Source organism: Sus scrofa, chromosome 9 (assembly GCF_000003025.6).
Source record: "Sus scrofa isolate TJ Tabasco breed Duroc chromosome 9, Sscrofa11.1, whole genome shotgun sequence".
In the NCBI taxonomy this organism is placed as follows: domain Eukaryota; kingdom Metazoa; phylum Chordata; class Mammalia; order Artiodactyla; family Suidae; genus Sus; species Sus scrofa.
In genome coordinates, this window is record NC_010451.4 from 81782857 (window position 1) to 81805207 (window position 22351).

A 22351-nucleotide genomic window follows, 5' to 3' on the forward strand; every position below is an offset into this window, starting at 1 on the left:
AAATGGTTGTGAAGTCAAACCATCTGGTTTCCAATCCCAGAGCTAATAACTTGCTGTGTGACCTGTGAGCACTTAACCATTCTGTGCTTGCTTTTCCTCAACAGCATGTTGCAGACAATAATAGTACCTACATCATTATTAGTTATGATAATGAAAGGATAAATGAAAACTGCTCCTTAAGTATTAGCTGGCAGTATATAATAGTGGTGGTAGTAGCAGCAGTAGCTGCAGCAGTAATGTAACTTAAAATGTGTCCAGAATTATTTGAGTGTCTTTATCTATGGACACCTCTAACCAAGGCAAAAATGGACTGAAAAAAGAATTTCACTTCACAAATAAAATGTATACACAATAGTAATTCTTCAAATTTCTAATGATTTTCATAGTTAATAAACATTAAAAATTTATCTCTAAACAGTACTCTACAGATATATGAAGAATATAAAACAGATTTAGAGACTGGGAATACCTTTTTAAACTCATACCTACAGATAAAATCACATGTAAACTATCCTAACCACAAGTGAATTATTTAATATGTATTTAAATATAAATTAATGTCTAATATTGCTTATAATTACATATCTTCATTTTAAAGCTAAAGATAAAAAACATTTATTTACTGCTTATAGCATCTCTCCTCTAGACTTTAGTTGTGATAACACTATTAATTTCACTGTGAGTCTATGTTCTGCCATGTTGAATCATTTAAAAGGAATAGAAAAGAAATGTACTTCGATTACTATATGGGAATCTGGAACAAGTCTACTTAAACAATAAGTTAAATTACTATGTGGTTAGTCTTCATGAAGTAATAGATCTGAGGACATCAATTTCAACTGCATAATCTGAATTCAATATTTCAGCACAAATGTTTAAAAATGATTTTAAATGTGTGATTTTTTTATACATTTTATGGGTTGAATTGGGTACCTCCCCAAAAGAATCTTGAAATCCTAGCTCCCAATATCTCCAAATTTTAGCTTACTTGGAAACAAGGTATTTACCAGGTAAACAAGTTTAAATAAAGTCATTATTCTGGGCCTTAATCCAATATGACGGATACCCTCGTAAAAAGGGAAAATTCGGACAGACAGACAGGCACAAATAGAGTAAAGATGGAGCAAAAAAACAAGGGAGAATGTCATTAGAAGACAGAAAATTGGAGCAACTCATCTACTATACGCCAAGGTATGCCTGAGGTTACAAGAATTAGAGCCTTAGAAGAAAGGCAGGGTAAGTTTCTTCTCTACTACATTCACAGGGAATATTGCTTTGCCAACACCTTGACTTCAGACTCCTGGTCTCCAAAACTGAGGGACAAGAAATTGCTTGTTGTTGTAAACCATTCAGGTGGTGGTACTTTGTTACAGCAGTCCTAGGTATAAATGAATTTTTACTAGAGGTGCTGTTACCTTTCTGATGTTTGGTTACCTGTCTTCCATAATCTTAATTTTAATTCATTCAAACTGGAACTTTCTATTAAGAATGTTAGATCCCTGTAAAAATAATAGCGAATTGAAAGGTGTTAACACCACCGGCATAAATCAGATTTTTCATCAGTAGATTTTACTGCATTCTCTTGCATTCTGTATTTTGTCTATGCAGAAAAACTGGATCACACATTGAAAATGTTAATATAAATGTCAGGTTTTTTTTTCTAACAGAATATTTTATCTTGGAGCATTTTTCAGTGAGAAAAAGAAAGTTCTATGTTCTTGTACACCTTGATTTGAATACACAATCCATGTATATCTTAATGCTAGTATTGGGTCTAGGATATCAATGCTTCAAATGAAAGAGCTATACTAAACTACATCCTATATATAATTTGGACCACAGTAAATGAATGTACCATATCATATGTATTTATTCACCAGGAACTAAATACAAAATAACAAGCAGGAATCAACTGAAATTTCTATTATAATGAATTCTACTATAATTGAGAAACATTTTGCATCATTTCTTTTAATATTTGAGAAAGTAAATTCATTCTTCAAGCCATAATTCCTAGGTTATTCTTATATAATGCATAAAGTCTATTGACATAATAATTGTAAGAATGATGAATATGCCTTTTCTTTGTCTCCTCAAATGTATCTTCCTTCTTTTTGTTGGACTTCCTCTTTCTAATAGTTCTGATTACCTCCTGTGCACTACTTTAGTTCAGTTTTGAATTCCTCAGCTATATTAGTCTTTAGTGAAAAGACTGAAGTTTGTAACAGATTATATTTACTACACAATGTTTAAGCAATTGCAGCCTGCAAAGACATATGTTGACAGCTCCCAAGGGTAGAAGAAAGTAATGTGATACTAACTGGATGGAGGAAAAGAGAAAATAAATTGAGAACAGCAAACCCAGGCAGGCATAAAGAATACAAATCCATGAGCAGAAGTGGAAACTTAGAATCGGGACCAGGCAAGTTGGACACAAAGGGAAGCATTATAAAGGAAATGGTTAAGTATGTAGATTATGGAGTCACACCACATTCATTGGCTGTATCTTTTAGTAGCTATGTGATCTTCAGCATTAGTTTTCATATCAATTAAAAACAGCAATATTAACTATCTCATTAGGGATAAAGTGAGATGACCTTTCTATGATTCTTAGCACAGTATTTGTGTGGCACATCCTAAGGAGCTAATAATTAGTTAGCTTACAATTAGTTAAAGAGTAGTAGCCATGTTAAAGCAGATATAAGAACTGACCCATTAAGTAGCAACACTGATCCTAGGATTATTTTCTGCACTTAAAAAAAAAAAAATCTAGTTGACTGGAATATTTCTTCTCTATGTCCACTGAAACAAAATAAGTATTGCATCCGTGCCATTATTAATTATATTTTCCTCCAGACCCAAAGCTTTGAAGTATCAATATGTTGATAACTCCAAAACTTATCTTTCCAGGTCTGATATTCCTTCTTCACTATATATTCAATTTCCAACCTAGTTTATCCCCATAAACTTTTAGGTGGTTCCCATGATCCTCACATCCTGGATTTCATGCGCTTGTAGAATACAGCACAGAATATGGGATGTCACTCTTGTGATTATATCACATTATATAAGACTCCATCCCACTAGATGATTGCTCTAGAGTTTTGCTCTCCTTGCTGATTTTGAGGAAGCGAGATTCCATAAATCCTAAGGCCAAAAGGAAAGGAAGTCTGCCAACAATCTGAGTGAGCTTGGAAGCAGATACTTCCCCAGTCAAGATGCCAGATGAGAACCCAGATGGTTGATACCTTGTTTTCAGGCTTGCAGAACATCCAGCTCAGCCATAGCCATACTCCAATCCCACAGAAACTGTGAAGTAATAAAATTTAAGCTTGTGATGATTTTTTTTTATGCAGCAAAGAAAACAAAGACAATGATCTAGCAGATATATATATATATATATATATATATATATCCCATCTAAACTAGATGCCATTCAAAACAGCATGTCTTCTAATATTCTATATATAAGTTAATGGCCCCACCATTCACCCAGCTGGTCAGGTAAAACTTCTTGGAAACATTCCTTTTTAAAAAATTATTTTTATATTTGGCCCCATCTATGGCATATGGAAATTTCCAGGCCAGGGATCAATCCCCAGCATAACAGTCACAATGCCAGATTCTTAACCCACCATGCCACATAATTCCATCTTGGAAACATTCCTGATGCCTTTATTCCTCTTGGACTCAAAGTTCTATCAAGCTTAATTATGTCTAGAATAGGAATACTAAATCCTAAAATCATTTGGTTCTATCTACCATGGATTCTTTTCTAAGTTACTATATTGGCCTCTTTCTCCAATTCTTGATCCTTTAGAGTCTATTTCCATACACCACCAGAGAAGCTCTTTAACAGGTAAATCATTTATCAATTCCCTGCTCTGAAGTCTTCCAAATAGACTAATGACACCTGGAACAAAACCCAAAGCGTTTATATGACTTGTGGTTCCAAATGACCTAGCCCAGGGATAACTCCCACCTCACATTCTACCTTTCCTGTGTTCATTCATTGTTCTCCAACCACACTGATTCTTTTGCTAGTTCTTGAACACTTCAAGCAAATTCCCTATGATGGTCCTTTTTGTCTGAAAAGATTTTCCCTTAAATATTCTCACAAATTACCTTTTTTTAAATTAAAACTTCTGCTTATATGTTATCTCCTCATATAGGTCCTTTATGAACAAACAAATGTAGAAAACTGCAAGACACCCATTTCACTTATCTTGCCTTAGGTTTTTTGATAATAGTTCTTATTAAAACTATCATTATTACCATTTGTTTATCCATTTATGTTCTGTCTTCTTGTAAGTTACACAATGCTAGGTAATTTGTTGGTTTTGTTTGTTTCTATATTCTAGGACATTGTATGGCACAAAGTAAATAGTTGATGAATTTCACTTAAAATTGCAGTTGAAACCATTTTGGAATTCTTCCAGAGGAGACATTCTGCCACCAAGCTTTTGGAAGTTTAAGTTACTGCAGAGAAAAGAACAAGGGTACATTTAACATTTTTATTGCATACTTAATGTTAACTAATCACGAGGCTATATTGTCTTCATCTTTTTGTATTATGTTTTCAGAAATTATTTACATGAGTTATCCTCATGAAATAGTGAGTATCCCAAACTGCAGCTCTTGACTTCTCTGTTGGCTACATTTCCACAATCATTTTTTTAAATCTCTATTGTGCATTTAATACAAAGATATAGAAAATAGTGTGGCAGAAAAGTAAAATAACCCATGCCATAAGTATGTTAAAGGTGAGTGTAAAAGTCATGTCTATAATGTTATCAGACAGAGGCCAGAGACTGTATTCACAGGAGATCTGCTGGGGGTGACTCGATCCATCATACTGCCATTGTTTGACAGTCACAGGCAAGAAATACTTAGGAACTGCAAATGAATCTTCTAACAATTCATAACAATTTTCAGAGTGTTCTATTTGGCACATTTTCTTCACATATGTTCCATATGTTATCATAAAAGGAAGCTATTTTTTATGCTGTTCATATTTTATGCAAGATGATATTTGCTCACAGAGTGGCATAATGTGTTAATGAGTTGAATCAAGTAATTCTCCCCTTCCTTCTCTGAGTCAGTGCTTTGCTGCTGGAAGAGTGGGTAGCTTAGATGATTGATAACAGAATCCACAACCTTCTGCCTCCAACTCACCAGTTTGTACCCAGCCTAGTTGAGCAACGAGAGACATTTGTTTCCATAGGCAGTTCGTCAGAGACGTGCATGAAATGAATGAGTAGCCTCTATTTGCTTACTGGACCTGAAATGATAGTTACTTTGAATCAGAAATACATTCTGCTGTGAGTAAAGACCTAGATTACCATTATACCAGTATATTTTTCTCAAAGCCCTAAAGTTAATATTTAATAGTTTATATTCAATTTCTGTCTGGAATTTTACTCACTGAGCTAAATATATATTCAATGTTTTCAATGTTTTAGCATTAAATAATGTTTATTTTAGATTTTTAACAATTAAAATTTAAGTATATCACAGTAATAAATCAAGTACACATGTAATAATTAAAGATTTGCCTTAAATTTATTTTCATTTCTCAGAAGTTGGGTTGTTACTTTTTGAAAATTTTAAATAGCTTTTATATTTTAAGTTAATGTAATAATTAGTGAATTTTAAAAGTAAAGTCACAGAAGAATGTTTTCTAAAGACATTTTAAGACAAGGGAGATTACATCTTCCGCTATTAAACTGACATAATCCAATGAAAGAAGTGAGACAGGCTAATGGGGCCTTTCTTTTTCCTAGAAGCTATCAAAATCTATTTAATGGAGGAGTTCCCCTCGTGGTGCAGTGGTTAACGAATCCGACTAGGAACCATGAGGTTGTGGGTTCGGTCCCTGCCCTTGCTCAGTGGGTTAACAATCCGGCATTGCCTTGAGCTGTGGTGTAGGTCGCAGACGTGGCTTGGATCCCGTGTTGCTGTGGCTCTGGCGTAGGCCGGTGGCTACAACTCTGATTAGACCCCTAGCCTGGGAAACTCCATATGCCACGGGAGTGGCCCAAGAAATGGCAAAAAGACAAAAAAAAAAAAAAAAAAAAAAAAAAAAAAAAAAAAAAGTGCTGTAAAACTGATGCATAGAGGTAGACCCCAGAGGCACCAAGTGGTGGTAAAATGTTTATGACTAATTTTCTGCCTGAAAGGTGACACTTATAGCACATCATATACTTTCCAAATGAGTAGTCCTTCACTTAGGTATTTCAGACTCACAGTTCATGTTTAACTACAGAGGGAAAGTTATAATCCCCTCCATAATCCAACTAGGATCTCTGACTAAAGAGGGGACTTGAGAACAATAGGAATAGTCTCACTCTAGATAGAGATGATTACAATCTTATGGCATAAAAAGGAGTCACCAATGCTCTAACAATTGTTTCTTGTTGGCGCAATAGGAACAGATGTGTCAGAAGATCTCAGAAAAAGCAATATTAGGTCAGGCTGAATACAGACCATGGTACTTCAGACTTTTCATTGGGTGGCCCTTAGGGGCCCTTTTCTTCAGGAGTCAAGTCTGTGATTTCAGTGTTTCTGGAAGTAATCAGGCTTCTGAGGACCAAACAGAACTATCCCTATAAAGGTGCCTGGGTGTTGAGGGAATGGACACCAATCCCACAAGCACACCAGTGAGGACTAGGCACTTCTATTGGATTTAGCAGACAAAGACATTAAGGAAGCTATTTTAAATATGTTTAAAGTAGAAAAAAAAAACAATATTGATTTCATTAAATCAGAAATAATGAGTAAGAAGAAAGAACACAGCAGGAAATGAAAATAAGATATGTTGAAGTTGAACTGAAAAGTTCAATAATTTAAATGAAAAATCATTGAAGCTGGTGGAAGAAATTGTTAAAGAATGTTAAGAGTGATTAATAGAAACTACTCAAAACAAAGAAAAATGAAGAAACTGAAGAATAATGAACAGAGCTGTAGTGTACTAATTGGACTCTCCGAAGAAAGTAGGAGACCTGGGCAGAAAAATATGTAAAGAAAGTGGCAAACATGTCACATGTTTTTGGGAGAAGAACATAAGCTCATAAATTCAGGAATGTTAGCAACCCCCAAGAAATATGAAAGAAATCATGAACTTCTTTTTAATTTTGTTGAGATTTTTCTATGAATAACATATATATAACAATGTAACAAAAACTATATATATATATATACATATATAAAATTTGTAAGAGTCTCCTTTGTTTCCAGTATAGAGTCCCTATACTCACTATAATGGTTAAGGTTGTCACTAGAGTTATTTAAAAATATTCTATTTGTCCTTCCTGGCACACAGTAGGGTAAGTATTACAGTTAGGTGTGGACATGTGACTTGCTTTTTCTAATAAAATGTGAGTGAAAGTAATGTGTTAGCCTTCCTGCTGTGGCTGTGGTCATGGAAGCATAAATCAATCTGATGGAGATCTCCTCTCACCAACTTGCACTGGGTATGAATCATGAGCAAGAAGGGTTTTTTTGTTGTTGTTGTTTTGTTTTTTTAATATTAAGGACTTGACATTTAGGGGCTACTCAGTACCAGGGAAATAACTTGGCCTATCCTGACCAATACAAAGTTCTTTCACTGACATGCCATTAATATCGCATTTTGTCTCTGAGGATGAAAAGCCTCAGAAGGACTACAATATGTAGCACAAGAATGGACTGGGGCAAGGCAAAAGCTGGGAGAATTAGCTCTATGGACAGGGAATTACACAAATTATTCAGAGGAAGGGAAAATAGAAAAATGTTCACTGTCATGCAACTGAAAAAAAACAAAGACATGGGAACTCATTTCTGAGAGAGATTTTGATGAGTGAAAATGTTGTATATGTAATAGTACATGACACACACCCCCTCAAAGCCTCCCCCTAACGGGTCTTTGGTAAAATCCTTTTTGCTCACTACTTCACTGTGAAGTGTGTTTTTTTTAGGTGACTGGAAAAAAAAGTCATTGTTATCATACAGAGAAACCAGAAGCTACAAATGGGAGACAACCAACACAATTTCTTTCCCAGAAGATAAACCGAAAATATATTTTATGTGGTCAGAAAATGTACAGCCTTTGTTATGATTGATAATTATGTATCCATAAATACTGCAAATGCTAAATATTGATTTAACCAACAATTGTAAATATGTGTATTGAAACTATAGGAAGAGGGAAAGTGTGTATGATGGGAACGGAGAAGCCAAAGAGGAGAAATAAAACCTCATCCAAGGAATTCAACAGATATCTGTAACTGAAAATCAGGAAATATCAGTATGTACATGTTATTTAGAAATATGAACTAAAGCACTATCAATTCAGTGATTGAAAATGCTTGTCTCTGGGTAATGGTTCTTACCAGGGAAGAGGAGAAAGGTATGGAAGAATTAATCATTCCTCCAGAATGATTTATTTATTATTTGACAAAAACTAAAAATATAAGTAAAATTAAACAAAAATATATTCCCACTTCCTTACTTTTAATCATCTAAATTTGTTTTGATTCCTTTAATTCTTTTTTTTTTTTTTGGCTTTTTTGGCTTTTTTGCCATTTCTTGGGCTGCTCCCACGGCATATGGAGGTTCCCAGGCTAGGAGTCTAATCGGAGCTGTAGCTACCGGCCTACACCAGAGCCACAGCAACGTGGGATCCGAACCGTGTCTGCAGACTACATCACAGCTCACGGGAACGCCGGATCCTTAACCCACTGAGCAAGGCCAGGGACCAAACCCGCTCATGGTTCCTAGTGGGATTCGTTAACCACTGTGCCACCAAGGGAACTCCTGATGCCTTTAATTCTTTTAAAAAGTTCAATATTACTGTGATCATCAAAGAAAATAATTTCGCAAAATTTAGAAAAATACAGAATATTACCATTCTGACTTGGTTATGCTTCCGAATCATTGTCCAAGGCTGTTCTGCGTCACACAGAAAAGGATGCTCTCAAATGAAATAAGGAACTGCTCATCTAAACATCAATGTTTTGCTTAAATACTGAGATTCTCTTTCATCTCAGAATCTACAAGGGCATAACAAAGTGTAAGCTTAATAAATAATTATGGACTGAAAATTTCCAATTGACAAAATTTCCAATTGAGAAGAGAGTTGATGTGGATTATCAGAGCACATAGCAATGCATATTACTCAAAAGATTTGAAATGATCAAGAAAATCATTACTTGTGATTATTTACACAATTATGAGAAACAAGAATGCTGAACTAATCTATTTCACTGAAGGCCTTTTGATCAATCAGTCAAGTAAAGAAAATAATCAGGAGCTCCTGTCGTGGCGCAGTGGTTAACGAATCCGACTAGGAACCATGAGGTTGCGGGTTCGATCCCTGCCCTTGCTCAGTGGGTTAAGGATCCAGCGTTGCCGTGAGCTGTGGTGTAGGTTGCAGACGCGGCTTGGATCCTGCGGTGCTGTGGCTCTGGTGTAGGCTGGTGGCTACAGCTCCAATTGGACCCCTAGCCTGGGAACCTCCATATGCCGCAGGAGTGGCCCAAGAAATGGCAAAAAGACAAAAAAAAAAAAGAAAAAGAAAAAGAAAATAATCAAGGAAGAAAATGGACAATGGTAGACCTTTTTTTTTTCCCCCCTCTTTTTTCCCTCCATCCTTTCTTTTCTTCATTCTTTTTTCTCTCCCTCTCTTCTTTTTCTGTAAAAAACATGTGAAGGAACAGTCATTTTCAGTAACTGAAAAGATTTCTCCTCAGGAAACAGTTGTTTTAGGCTCAGGATTCAGCACAGAATCAATCTTAGCTGAGGAGCAGGGGGAGGGAAATAGGATTTACCAGGGATTTTTTCGATGGTTGTGACCTCCAGGGCTTACAATTCTTGTTGATGTTGTTTCTTGACTTGTAGTTTTCTAATGTTTCCCACTAAATTGATTATTGCCTTTAGAAGTAATTTCATGGCTCTTGGAGTACTATAGCTTTATCTTTCTAACCTTCATGGTGCTGTGAAAGATGGGTCTCATTTCTTGTTAATTCAGATTCTTCTTTGAGGTTATTCTTTCCTTCTCCAAGGGAATCATCAGGTATAGTTTTATTAGTCTTACACATCATGCCACCTCTGGGGAATTTACACTGACTAATTCATCTTTCCTGACAATTGCCAAAACAACTGGTAGCCAGAGAACTTGTTTTATTTCTGTGCATTTATGCGATTGCCTGCCACCTCTCCCAGCAGTAAGCAGTCATAAACACCAAATAGACAAGGATTTTCTTTTTCAAATATTTTGTATAATGGTCAATCATAAATCATTATAGTTGTATAACTCTTTTTAAAAGACTAATTTAGCTATACATTTTTATCTGACATATTCTTTTTTTCTCGTACATGGCAGTGAAGGATAACGAAAGAAACAGTTCAGTAGTAGTAGAGTCTAGATTCTGGTCTGAGACCTATGTATGACCTCACAAAACTTACTTAAGTCCTGCAAGCATCAATTTTATCATCTGTAAAATAAAGGGACCCACCTTTAAAGCTGGTTGAAGTTTTAAGATATTGTGTTTCCAGTAAGAAAAAAATATCTTCCAGTTATTAAATCCTTAAATACCACCAAATTCTCTCAAGAATATATTTTACCTTCCATTAATTAAAAGGTATCCAGAAGACAAATTTCAAATGTCTCAGTTTTTAAAAGATATGTCTTACTATGAAATGCTCTTTTGCACATACACAATTAACAGCAGACTAATAGATGCTGTGATCACAAAAGGTTGCAAAGTTTGGAGCAACATCTTAGAGCATGTTATTAGACTAATAGAGACATTTCATTTTTCCTCCAAAATTCAGCCTTCAGAGTCTAAAATATTTACTATCTGGACCTTACAAGGAAAAGTTTTCCAAGCCTTGGAATTAAATCTTTTAAAAAATGGGAGGGAAAGGACAAATTTTCCTTATAGAAGAATTTCAAAGATTAAATATAGAAGTGTGAGAAATAGACAATCACCATTAGAATACAACAGTAACAATTACTGTAGATGAGAAATACAGATAAATGTCAAAATTAGTGAACAAAACTTTAAAAAGAAACAGAATAGTTGCATAGTGTCAAAATATTCTCCCCCCATATGTAATAATTACTGTGGTCATTTTAACATATACCCCAAATTTGTTATATTCCTTTCTCCAGAAAATTGAGCTCAACTCTCCTACTCTTTATTCTGAGCTGGATTTAATGACTCACTTGTAAATAATAGAATACATAAAGGGAAAAATAGTGCCTTTACAGAAGAGAAACATGGCAGATACAATCTCAAACAAGTGATCAAGATTAAGTGATAATACATCTTGGTATCATGCGCCTCTAATAGGCTGCAATGAGAAGGGCATGTCCTCATTGTGGTATTCTTCCTCAAGACCCAGAATCTCAGTGTAATCATGAGAAAACATCAGTTGTGCCCACATCGAGAGACACTCTACAAAACATTTAACTAGTGATCTTCAAAAATCTCAAGAGACTTTGAGAAAATGCCATAAACTGGAGGAAACTAAAAGACACAATGCCTAAATGCATTGCAATATTTTGGATTGGATCCAGAAACAGAAAAAGGTTGGACATTTAATGGCCACAAATGCGGCATATGGAAGTTCCCAGGCTAGGAACATCTGTATTTCAGAAATCAAGAAGGGAAAGGAAGAATAAAAGCTTTCTTAGAGTTTCTGAAATTGCCCCACACTCATACTTATAAGACCGGTGCTATAAAAATATCTATTTTAAAAGTTCTTATGACTGCATCTTTATTTATAAAATGAAACAATTATTTTGGTGTCCAATCAAATTTCTTTTATTTTTATTTTCATTTTTTTATTTTTAATGGCTGCTCCTGCAGCATATGGAAGTTCCTGGGCTGGGGTCGACTCTGAGCTGCAGTTGCCAGCCTACATCACAGCCACAGCAACTCAGGATCTGAGCCCCATCTGAGACCCACACCATAGCTCATGGCAATGCAGGATCCTTAACTCACTGAGCAAGGCCAGGGATCAAACTCGCATCGTTATGAATTCTAGTCAGGCCTTTGTTACACTATTGTGCCCCATTTTTCCATTTTCTTCTACATCATCTCTATTTTATTCAAGAAAAAAATCCATGAAAATTTCTACCTAAAATGTTACTGTCTAATAACATTACTTTTGTTTTTTCTTTTTAGAGCCACACTTGCAGCATACGGAAGTTCCCAGGCTAGGAGTCAAATCTGAGCTGCAACTGCCAGCTTTTGCCACAGCCACAGACACATGAGATCCGAGCTGTGTCTGTGACCTACACCACAGCTCACATTAATGCCAGATCCTTAAGCCACTGAGCAAGGCCAGGAATCAAAGATACTAATCAAAGTCATTTCTGCTGAGCCACAATGGGAACTCTGAAACATTCCTTGTTCACAGAGTTGAGTATTAAACATTCCTTGTTCACAGACTCTGTATTTATTAGATGCTTTAAAAGCTCTTGAATAAATTAATCTAAAGGTAAATACTGTCGAGTTGGTAGGAAATCTGCACTAGAAGTAAAAAAAAAAAATCAGCTTCTTGCTCACTTTAGTTTATATTTCTCTAATGTTTCTCTCTCTCTCATTCTGTACCTGCCTCTCCTTCTCTATTTAGCAGAGTTCATTTCCAACAAATGGAAAAAAGTTAAAGTGGCCACCAGGAAATTCTTCTAGTCTATAGTCAAATACCTTTGGAAAAATACACTTAATTTACAATCACAACGCATACATCGGGGTATCTTAACCACAAATCTAATGCAATTATTGTTCCTTTATATATTTCCTCAATTTTATATGAATAATAAGTACACTCTCCAATGACAAAAAATAAAAACTAAAAGCAATATAAAAAACCATACAACTTTGAGAAGTTTCATATATAAACATGCACCGTATGACCCAGCAATCCTGTTACTAGATAGTTACCCAAGAGAAATGGAAACATACCTTCACAAAATAGTATTCAAATGTTAGTAGCACTGTTTATTACTTATAGTAAAACATTAAAAACAGTCTAAATGTCTGTCAGCTGGTAGATGAGTAAGCAAATTTTTGCATATCCATGAAGCTGTAATACACCACAACAAAAAGAGATGAACTACCAATTCATGCAAAAGCGTGAATGAATTTCAGAAACGTGCTTAGAAGTTAGACACTGAAGGCTACATACCAGGTTACTCCATTTTTATTAAGTGTCCAGAAAATGGTGGTCTATAGTGGGAGAAAATAAATTTGTAGGTGCCAGGAGCTAGGGTTAGTGGGAAGGGATTGACAGCTAGAGGCCCAAGGGAACTGTTTGGTTCAGTGATAGAGTGTTATATCATGAATACTGTCAAACTCCATCAAATTGTACACTTACTGGTGAATTTTCTTATATGTAACTTTTACCTTAAAAAGTCTGATTAAAAATAATTTTTAAAATGGTAAATATGAGCCTCAAGTAGGCTCCAAATATTTAACAGATTAGAGGGGTATACTTGGAATACCTGCCTAAATTATTGGGGCCACTCAAATATGCTTTCTTGCCAGGCACTCACAGTGCATATCAGACATTCACAGGCGTCTTACTACTTATGACTATGGAAGAATTTAGTGAGTGAAGTGCATAGACCTGAGACTACATCCTGATAATATTAAGGGATTGTTAAGGGGTCAGGTTATAGTATGAACCTGAGTTGGCCACAGCATGCTGAAGCCTTGAGACAAGTCTCAGAGTGCTCTTTGGATGACATATAACTGGCAAGGGGTAGTGCATGTATCAGACACCAGAATGTAATTGGCAGGAGGAGATTGGAAAATACTCAATATCCATGATTTAGTGAAATATAAGTAATTTTTAAAATGACTAAACAGAAAGGGCTGAGTAAAAAGGTCCTCTTATTTTAAGGTTCTCTGCTTAGGACTAGTGATAATAGAGACCTTAATGTGTAACCAGGAATTCTTTTATCAACTGGAAGAAATAATCACAGGCAGGGATAATTTCTAAAGAATATCAAGATATTTAAATAAGATCTGTTGTACAAAAAGTATAATATATGCAATTATATAATATAATGTTAATGTCCATTAATATATAAAACATAGATATGACCTTTCCTTTTTAAACATGACATAAATTATGAGTATTAAATGAGTAAAAAGAAACACTGAATTAAGTTCCATAGTACAAAAGATATAGCAATAAAAATTGGAATTTTATTTCTAATTTGGGGCTTTTTCTTTTAAAAATATATAAGAAAATGAAAGTCAAAATATTGGTAAAATGTTATATAATAATCTGCTCTTATATAATAATTATTCTTGACAAAGTGATAATGTGCTTCAATGATAAAACTCTTTTGAAGTTAAAAAAGAAACTCTTGAAACATGCATTTGTTTCATTATAACTGTATCTATTAGTAAAATAGTTTTTCCTAAAAAGCAGAATAAGTGTCTATCTTTGTTTTGTCTTGAAGGGAAAGTGGCCCAAACATTACAAAAACACATTCAGATTTCTGTTCTTTCTTACTGGATTTGAATTACACAAAAACAGGGATAGATTACGCTGTGGACAATGATAAATAAGTGGGAACTTACAGTTATACTTGAACAGATAAAAGCAGCTTTTCATTACTGGGGCAAATTATGATTCTTTTAGAAAGTTTACCCCAAAACCCCTGCTGACAAAGTTATAATGCCTGCCTGAATGCCCTTACTGCAGTATGTGTGCTTTTGTTTACTAAATTATATTTGCTAATAACAAAGATTCAACTAGATCTTGGTCCCAGCCTAAACTGATCCTCATGATCACTCATGACTTCAAACACTGCTGATTGCTGCTCCCTCCATACAGAGATCTGCTTGAGAACAGGATACGTGAGCACAGGATTTCTCTATTCCAGGAGTTTTACATCAGGTCCTCAGAACCTATTCATCATACAGATTAAACTCTGTACCCTTCTACCAACTTCTCCCTATTTACCCCACACCCCGGCCCCTGGCAACCACTTTTTTCTCCCTCTGTTTTTATGCGGAGTTTTTAGTCTGTGTTGTTTTTAAATTTACATATAAATGATACTGTACATGATTTGTCTTTCTCTGCCTGACATTTCACTTAACATTATGGCCTTAAAAATCCATCCATGTAGTCACAAATGGCAAAACTGCCTTCTTGCCCATGGCTGAATAATATTCCATCTTCTTTTTCCAGTCATCCATTGATGGACACTTAGATTGTTTCAATGTTTTAGCTATTGTAGATAATGCTGCAATGAACATGGCAGCACAGATATATCTTCAATGTCTTGTTTTCATTTTTTTTTTTTGAATATACAACCAGAAGCGGGATTGCTGGATCATACAATACTTGAATTTTTAACTTTTTTAAGGAAACTCCATACTGTTTTCCATAGCGGCTACACCAATTTACATTCCCACCAACAGTGCACAAGAGTTCCCTCTTCTCCACATCCCAGCCAACCCTTGTTTATCTCTTGCCTGTTTCATGATACCCATTTTAACAAGTGGGAGGTGACATCTCATTGTAGTTTCGATTTGCATTTCCTTGACAATTAGTGATATTGAGCACTTTTCTGAGTACTTGTTGGCCATTTGTATGTCTTCTTTGAAAATATATCTATTCAAATCCTCTGCCCATTAAAAAAATCAGATTGTTTGTTCTTGCAATTGAGTTGTTTGAGCCCTTTATGTATTTTGGACGTTAACCTCCTATTAGATATATGATTTGTGAATATTTTTTCTTATTAAGTTGGTTGCTTTTTCAATTTGTTGATAGAATTGCTCTGTTAAGCAGGTTGCTTTTTTGATTTGATAGTCTCCTTTGCTGTGCAGAAATTTTTTAGTATGATGTAGTCCCACTTTTTTGTTTTTGTTGCCTATGCTTTTGTCAGATTCAAAATATCATGGCCAAGAATCATGTCCAAAAGTTTACCCCCTTTGTTTTCTTCTAGAAATTCAATGGTTTCAGATGTTATGTTAAAGTCTCTAATCCATTCTGAGTTGAATTTTGTGTATAGCATAAGATACAGGTCCAGTTTCATTCTTTTTCATGTGTTGGTCTAGTTTTCCAAATACAATTTATTGACAAGAATCTCCTTTCCCCATTGTATATTCTTGGTTCTTTTGTCATAAATTAATTGACGATAGGCTTATTTACGGACCCTCTTTTTTGCTACATTGCCTATGGATCTATTTTTATGCCAACATTATACTGTTTTTATTACTATAGGTTTGTAATATAGTTTAAAATCATCTTCAATACTAAGTAATAGATTGCTAGCTATATTTGTACACTATGCTTTTTTGTCTGTTCTCATACTGTACTATTATCCCTAAGGCATGCCCTTCACTGTCCCTCTCTACCTCTCAAAATTCTATCACTAGAAATGCCATTATTAAAAGTTTAAATAAAGGTTAGTATTTATTAAACAATTAAGTGTTTGTCTATTCTTTTCCTAGAAATTACTGTCCCCCTCGAAAAATGCTGGGGGGGGGGGAAACAGAGATGTGAACCTCACTGCCAACAAAATAACAGAACAAATTAAATGACTGACAAAAGTAACACAAGTCAAGCAGAATGCAGGAAAATGTGGAAAACGGATGCCCCCAGCTGTGTATTCTTAACACTGCTGATAGAATACACATCTTCTAATAATCATCTCAATGTGAGAAAGAAACCCCAAAATCATCTGTTTTCAATAATAATAAAAGGGTGAGTGGGCAGGCAGTGAGAATGCTCCTGTACTCATGTGGTAGAAGGCAAGGATGAATGGGGAAAAAATTATTTTTGAGCATTGCTTCTTTTCTGGGATGTTGGTCATTCAAGTGTTCATTTGCATTAGTTCATTGTATATTAACATTCATTGATTTTTCTAATGTTGTATTTCCATAAAAATAATTCATAAGGGGATATAACTTCTATTTACTAACCTCTATAACTTGAAGAAAGAGAACGCACTTTATATTCCAGTTATTATGGCTCTGTAACAAATTACTCCATGCAACTATTTATTATCTTCATAGATTCTGTGGGTCAAGAGTTCAGTCAGAGCACAGCAGGGATGGCTGTTCTCTACTCCAGCACTTCTCTTCTTCAGCGACAAGGCTCTAATCTGGGGGCAGGAACAATCTGAAGATTTATTTTCTCATACGTCTGGGAGTTGATGCTGGTTCACAACCATTTAGAGGATCTTATAAAGGATACAACTTCATTTACAAAAGCGACAAAACAAACCAAAAAAGAGTAAGGAACAAGAAAGATATCTATGAAGGAAACTGTAAAGTTCTACTGTGGATATAAGTCAGAAAATAAACATTACATTTCTGAGTTTAAAAAATCAGGGAAAGGAATTCCCGCCATGGCGCAGCAGAAACGAATCTGATTAGGAACCATGAGGTTGTGGGTTCAATCCCTAGCCTCACTCACTCGGTGTTGCTGTGAGCTGTGGTGTAGGTCACAGATGTGGCTCAGATCTGGCGCATTGCTCTGGCTCTGGTGTAGGCTGGCAGCTGCAGCTTTGATTAGACCCCTAGCCTGGGAACCTCCAAATGCCACAGGTGTGGCCCTAAAATGCAAAAAAAAAAAAAAAAAAAAAAAAACACCAAAAATAACAAAACAAAACAACAGGGAAGAACACAAAGATGTTGATTTTCCCTATGTTAATTTAAAATTGTAAAGTGTATCAAATAAAATAAAATAGGACTCAGAGTTCCTGTTGTGGCATATGAATCATACTAGTATGATTGGAAATGAATCACACTGGTATCCATGAGGATGTAGGTTCGATCCCTAGACTCACTCAGTGCGTCAGGGATCTGGTGTTGCCATGAGCTGTGGTGTAGGCTGCAGACATGGCTCAGATCCCGTGTTGCTGTGGCTGTGGTATAGGCTGGCAGCTGTAGCTCTGATTTGACCCCCAGCCTGGGAACTTCAATATGCCAAGAGTGTGACCCTAAAAAGCAAAATAATTTAATTAATTAATTAATTAATTAAAAAACAGGACTCAACCATAAAAATTAATGAAATAATGCCATTTGCAGTACATGGATGGACCTAGAGATTATCATACTAAGAGAAATCAGACAGAAAAAGACAAATACCATATGATATCACTTACACGGAGAGCCTAATAAAAATGATACAAAACAACTTATTTACAAAACAGAAACAGACTCACAGATTTCAAAATCAAATTTATGGTTACCAAAGGGGAATGTAGTAGGGAGGGGATAAATTAGGAGTTTGGGATTAACAAATACATACTACTATACATGAAATAGATAATCAGGGAGTTCCCCTTGTGGCTCAGTGGGTTATGAACTACATGAAGATACAGGTTCAATCCCTGGTCTCGCTCAGTGGGTTAAGGATCTGATGTTGTCGTGAGCTATGGTGTAGGTCACAGAAGTGGCTCAGGTCCTGCGTTGCTGTGGCTGTGGTGTAGAGCAGGAGCTGCAGCTCCCATTCCACCCCTAGCCTGGGAACTTCCATATGCCACATGTGTGGCCCTAAGTAGCAATAAATGAATAAATAAATAAATAAATAAATAAAATGCAAATGAGTCAAGAAGAGCTGCACTTTTAAAACAAATAAATAAATAAAATAGATAATCAGCAAGGATCTACTGTACAGCACAGGGAACTCTACTCAATATTCTATGGTAACCTATATGGGAAAAGAATCTGATAAAGAATAGATGTATGTATATAAAGAAAACTGAATCATTTTGCTGTACACCTGAAATTAACACAACTTTGTAAGTCAACTATACTCTAATAAAATTTTTTAAAAAATAAATTAAATAAAAAACAGGATTTTTTTTTTCTATGAAGGCAAAGTGATTCTAGGCAAATTACATCATCTGTTCCATGAGCTGTTACTGGATTCAGAGCACCTTTGCTGGCCTGAATCCATCACTGGTGCAAGACATCATTACCTCTCATCTGGGCTACTGAAATACCCTAACTGGACTACCTGCTTCCACTCTTCTTGTCCTCTCCCTCATTCCACTCCCATTAGGCTATTCTTTAAAACATGAACAATTCCTCTGATAGCATCGGTCAGACTTGCTCCATTGGCTTTCCTACACAGTCATAATCCAAAGTTCTTCACGTGGTCTACAATGCATTCTAGGACCTGGATATTTCTCAGAACACATTTTCTACCACTGCCCTACTTAATCGCCTTTGTCCTTTTTCATTTTTCCCCAGAAATATTCCTCAATATGCTTTTCAAGCTCTTTTCAGGTTTGCACTCATTGTTCCATCTGCCAGCAATATTTTTCTCTATAAAATCAAATCCATTCCCCTTTCACATCAAATGTCACCTCAGAGAAACTTTCTCCAGAAATATTCCTCAATATGCTTTTCAAGCTCTTTTCAGGTTTGTACTCATTGTTCCATCTGCCAGCAATGTTCTTACTCTATAAAATCAAATCCATTCCCCTTTCACATCAAATGTCACCTCAGAGAAACTATCATTGAATATCCTATATAAAATACAGTATTTATGCTGATTTATTTTCTTTATATTATAGTTTTATTTGTTTGGGGGTTTTCTGTCTTCTCCACTAGGAAGCACATTTTTACAAGGATAGAAACCTTTTCCCTAAACACTTAAAATAATATATGGCATATTTATTGGCAAGCACTCAATAAATAATGAACTGAATGAGTAAATAGAGTGAGAATCATTTTCAAAATTAGTATATCATAAAAACAATGTAACCCCAAAGTAGCATAACATAACAGCATGACTCTATAGTAACATATCATAACCCTACAAATAACAGTGATAACAATCAATGGAATTAATAGTTATATTTAAGACCAGAAATTGACCCAAATACAAATGCAATTTAGTATAAAAGAGAAAACACTTCAAATTAGGAGAAGGGTTGGTTCAAAATTATTGGTGTCTCAACAACTTGAAAAACTATTTGGAACAAGAAAATAAATTAAGCAGAATATTTTACCTTCAGGCCTTAAAGTAAACCAGATGAACTAAGTATTTAAATATAAAAAATGATATCAGGAAGTACTGGAAAATTCATAGGAGAATCTGGAAAATCACCTTAGAAATGGAATACTTTTTTTTAAAAGGTTGCACAAAGTCCGGAAACCATTTTTTAAGCATTGAAACTTTTTACTGTAAAAAATTTTAAATGTCTTTATTTGAAAAATCGCTTAGGGAGTTCCCGTCGTGGCACAGTGGTTAACGAATCCGACTAGGAACCATGAGGTTGCGGGTTCGATCCCTGCCCTTGCTCAGTGGATTAACGATCCGGCGTTGCTGTGAGCTGTGGTGTAGGTTGAAGATGCGGCTCGGATCCCGCTGTGGCTCTGGCGTAGGCCTGTGGCTACAGCTCTGATTAGACCCCTAGCCTGGGAACCTCCATATGGCGTGGGAGCGGCCCAAGAAATAGCAAAAGACAAAAAAAAAAAAGAAAAGAAAAGAAAAGAAAAATCGCTTAAAAAAACCCAAAGGAAGGAAAAACATCCATAACTTGTATCAAACACAAATTGCAAATTTTCTCAATATATGATAAGTTCCTAAGATAAATAAGAAGACAACTGACAACCTGGTAGAAAAATGAGCAATGTATGTGAATAGATACCATATTAAATTAAATAACTTTAAATATGTGAAAATATGTTAAACTGCACTAAGAAAATGCAATTCAACATGTTATGGCAATGACATTTTGTTATTTACCTGTTTCACTGGCAAGCATTAAAAAAATGACACTACACTGTTTTAGGGCAGACAGAGGATATCAGGCACGTTCATACACTGCTATTGGAAGTTTAAATTGGAGCAACTTTCATGAAGAATGTATTAGCTATCTATTGTACATAACAAAATACTGTGAAACTTAGAGGCTTAAAAACAACAACAAACATTTATTTTCTCTGACAATTTCTCTGGGACAGAAATTTGGGAGCAGCTTAGGTTGGGTGGTCCTGGCTCAGGTTCCTCTATGAGGCTGCAACCAGGATGTTAGTCAGGGCTGCAGTCATTTTAAGGCTTTCTGAGGCCTAAATATTCCACTCTTAAGAGTGACTCACACACCTGGCTACCAATTTGGTGCTGATTGTTGGTGGGAATCCTCAGTTGGTCCACCTGTAAGCCTCTCCCAGGGGTGCTTTGGGTGTCCTCATCACATGGCAGCTGGATTCCTCTAGAGAGATTCAAAAGAAAGCAAAGTGGAAACATTATTTTTATTACTAGACTCTGTACTCTTATCATGTTCTCAATATCCTATTGGTCATTTAGGTTAACACTGTTCATTGTGGGAGGGGACTACAAAGAAGCATATACTTCAGGAGAAAATGACAACTGGAAATCATCTTGGAGGTTGGCTACCACAGGAAACAATTTGGAAAATAATTTTCAAAATAAAATTTCATATAAATTCTGAATCTTAAGTTCTACTTCTAATTATCCTCCAGATAAACACCCACTTGTATATAAGGATATATTCATCTCAGCTTTGTTACCAAAACACAGAAAATTGAAATAATCTAAATGCTTTTGAATATGGGTTCTGATTAAATAAATTATAATGCATCCATACAATGTAATATACATGTCTTTCAGTAGATTCCACACAAAAAAAAGAAAAAAAAAAAGAAAGAAAGAAATAGTACTGCCTTTGGAAAAGGCAGTAGTAATCAGGGTGACAAGGGAAAAGACGGAACATTTTTTTTCTATGCATGCTCTTCTGTATATTTAATATTTTGTAGCTACGTGCAAGAATTATCTACTTTGAGAAAAATGGGAAAAATATACAACTGCTGTAGTCTTTGTAAAATTAAGTTCCCAAGCAAATGTTAGTTGGGCTGTACTGAGCCATTGTGCTTTTATTTTATCTTTTTGTTAATCAATTTTCTATTATCATCATCATTATTTGGACCTTCAAATCAATTCTCCTCTGAGATTTCAAGCCTCTGAAGTGTACTGATTACCTGGCATATTCCTAAGTGCTTAACATATATTTGTTTAAGTCAAGGTCTCATAACCTCAGCACTACTACTATTTTGGGGCCAGATGATATTTTGTTAAAAGGGGCTGTTCTGAAGTCAGATAAAGACAAATATATGAAATCACTAACATGTGAAATATAATAAAAATTGTATAATCGAACTCACAAAACAGAAACAGACACAAAGATTTCAAAACCAAACTTATGTTCACCAAAGAGGAAATGTGGGATGGGGGGGGGATAAATTAGGGGGTTGGGATTGATATATACACACTACTATATACAAAATAGATGGGTAACAAGGACCTAATGTACAGCATAGGGAAATTAACTCAGTACTCTGTAATAACTTATATGGGAAAA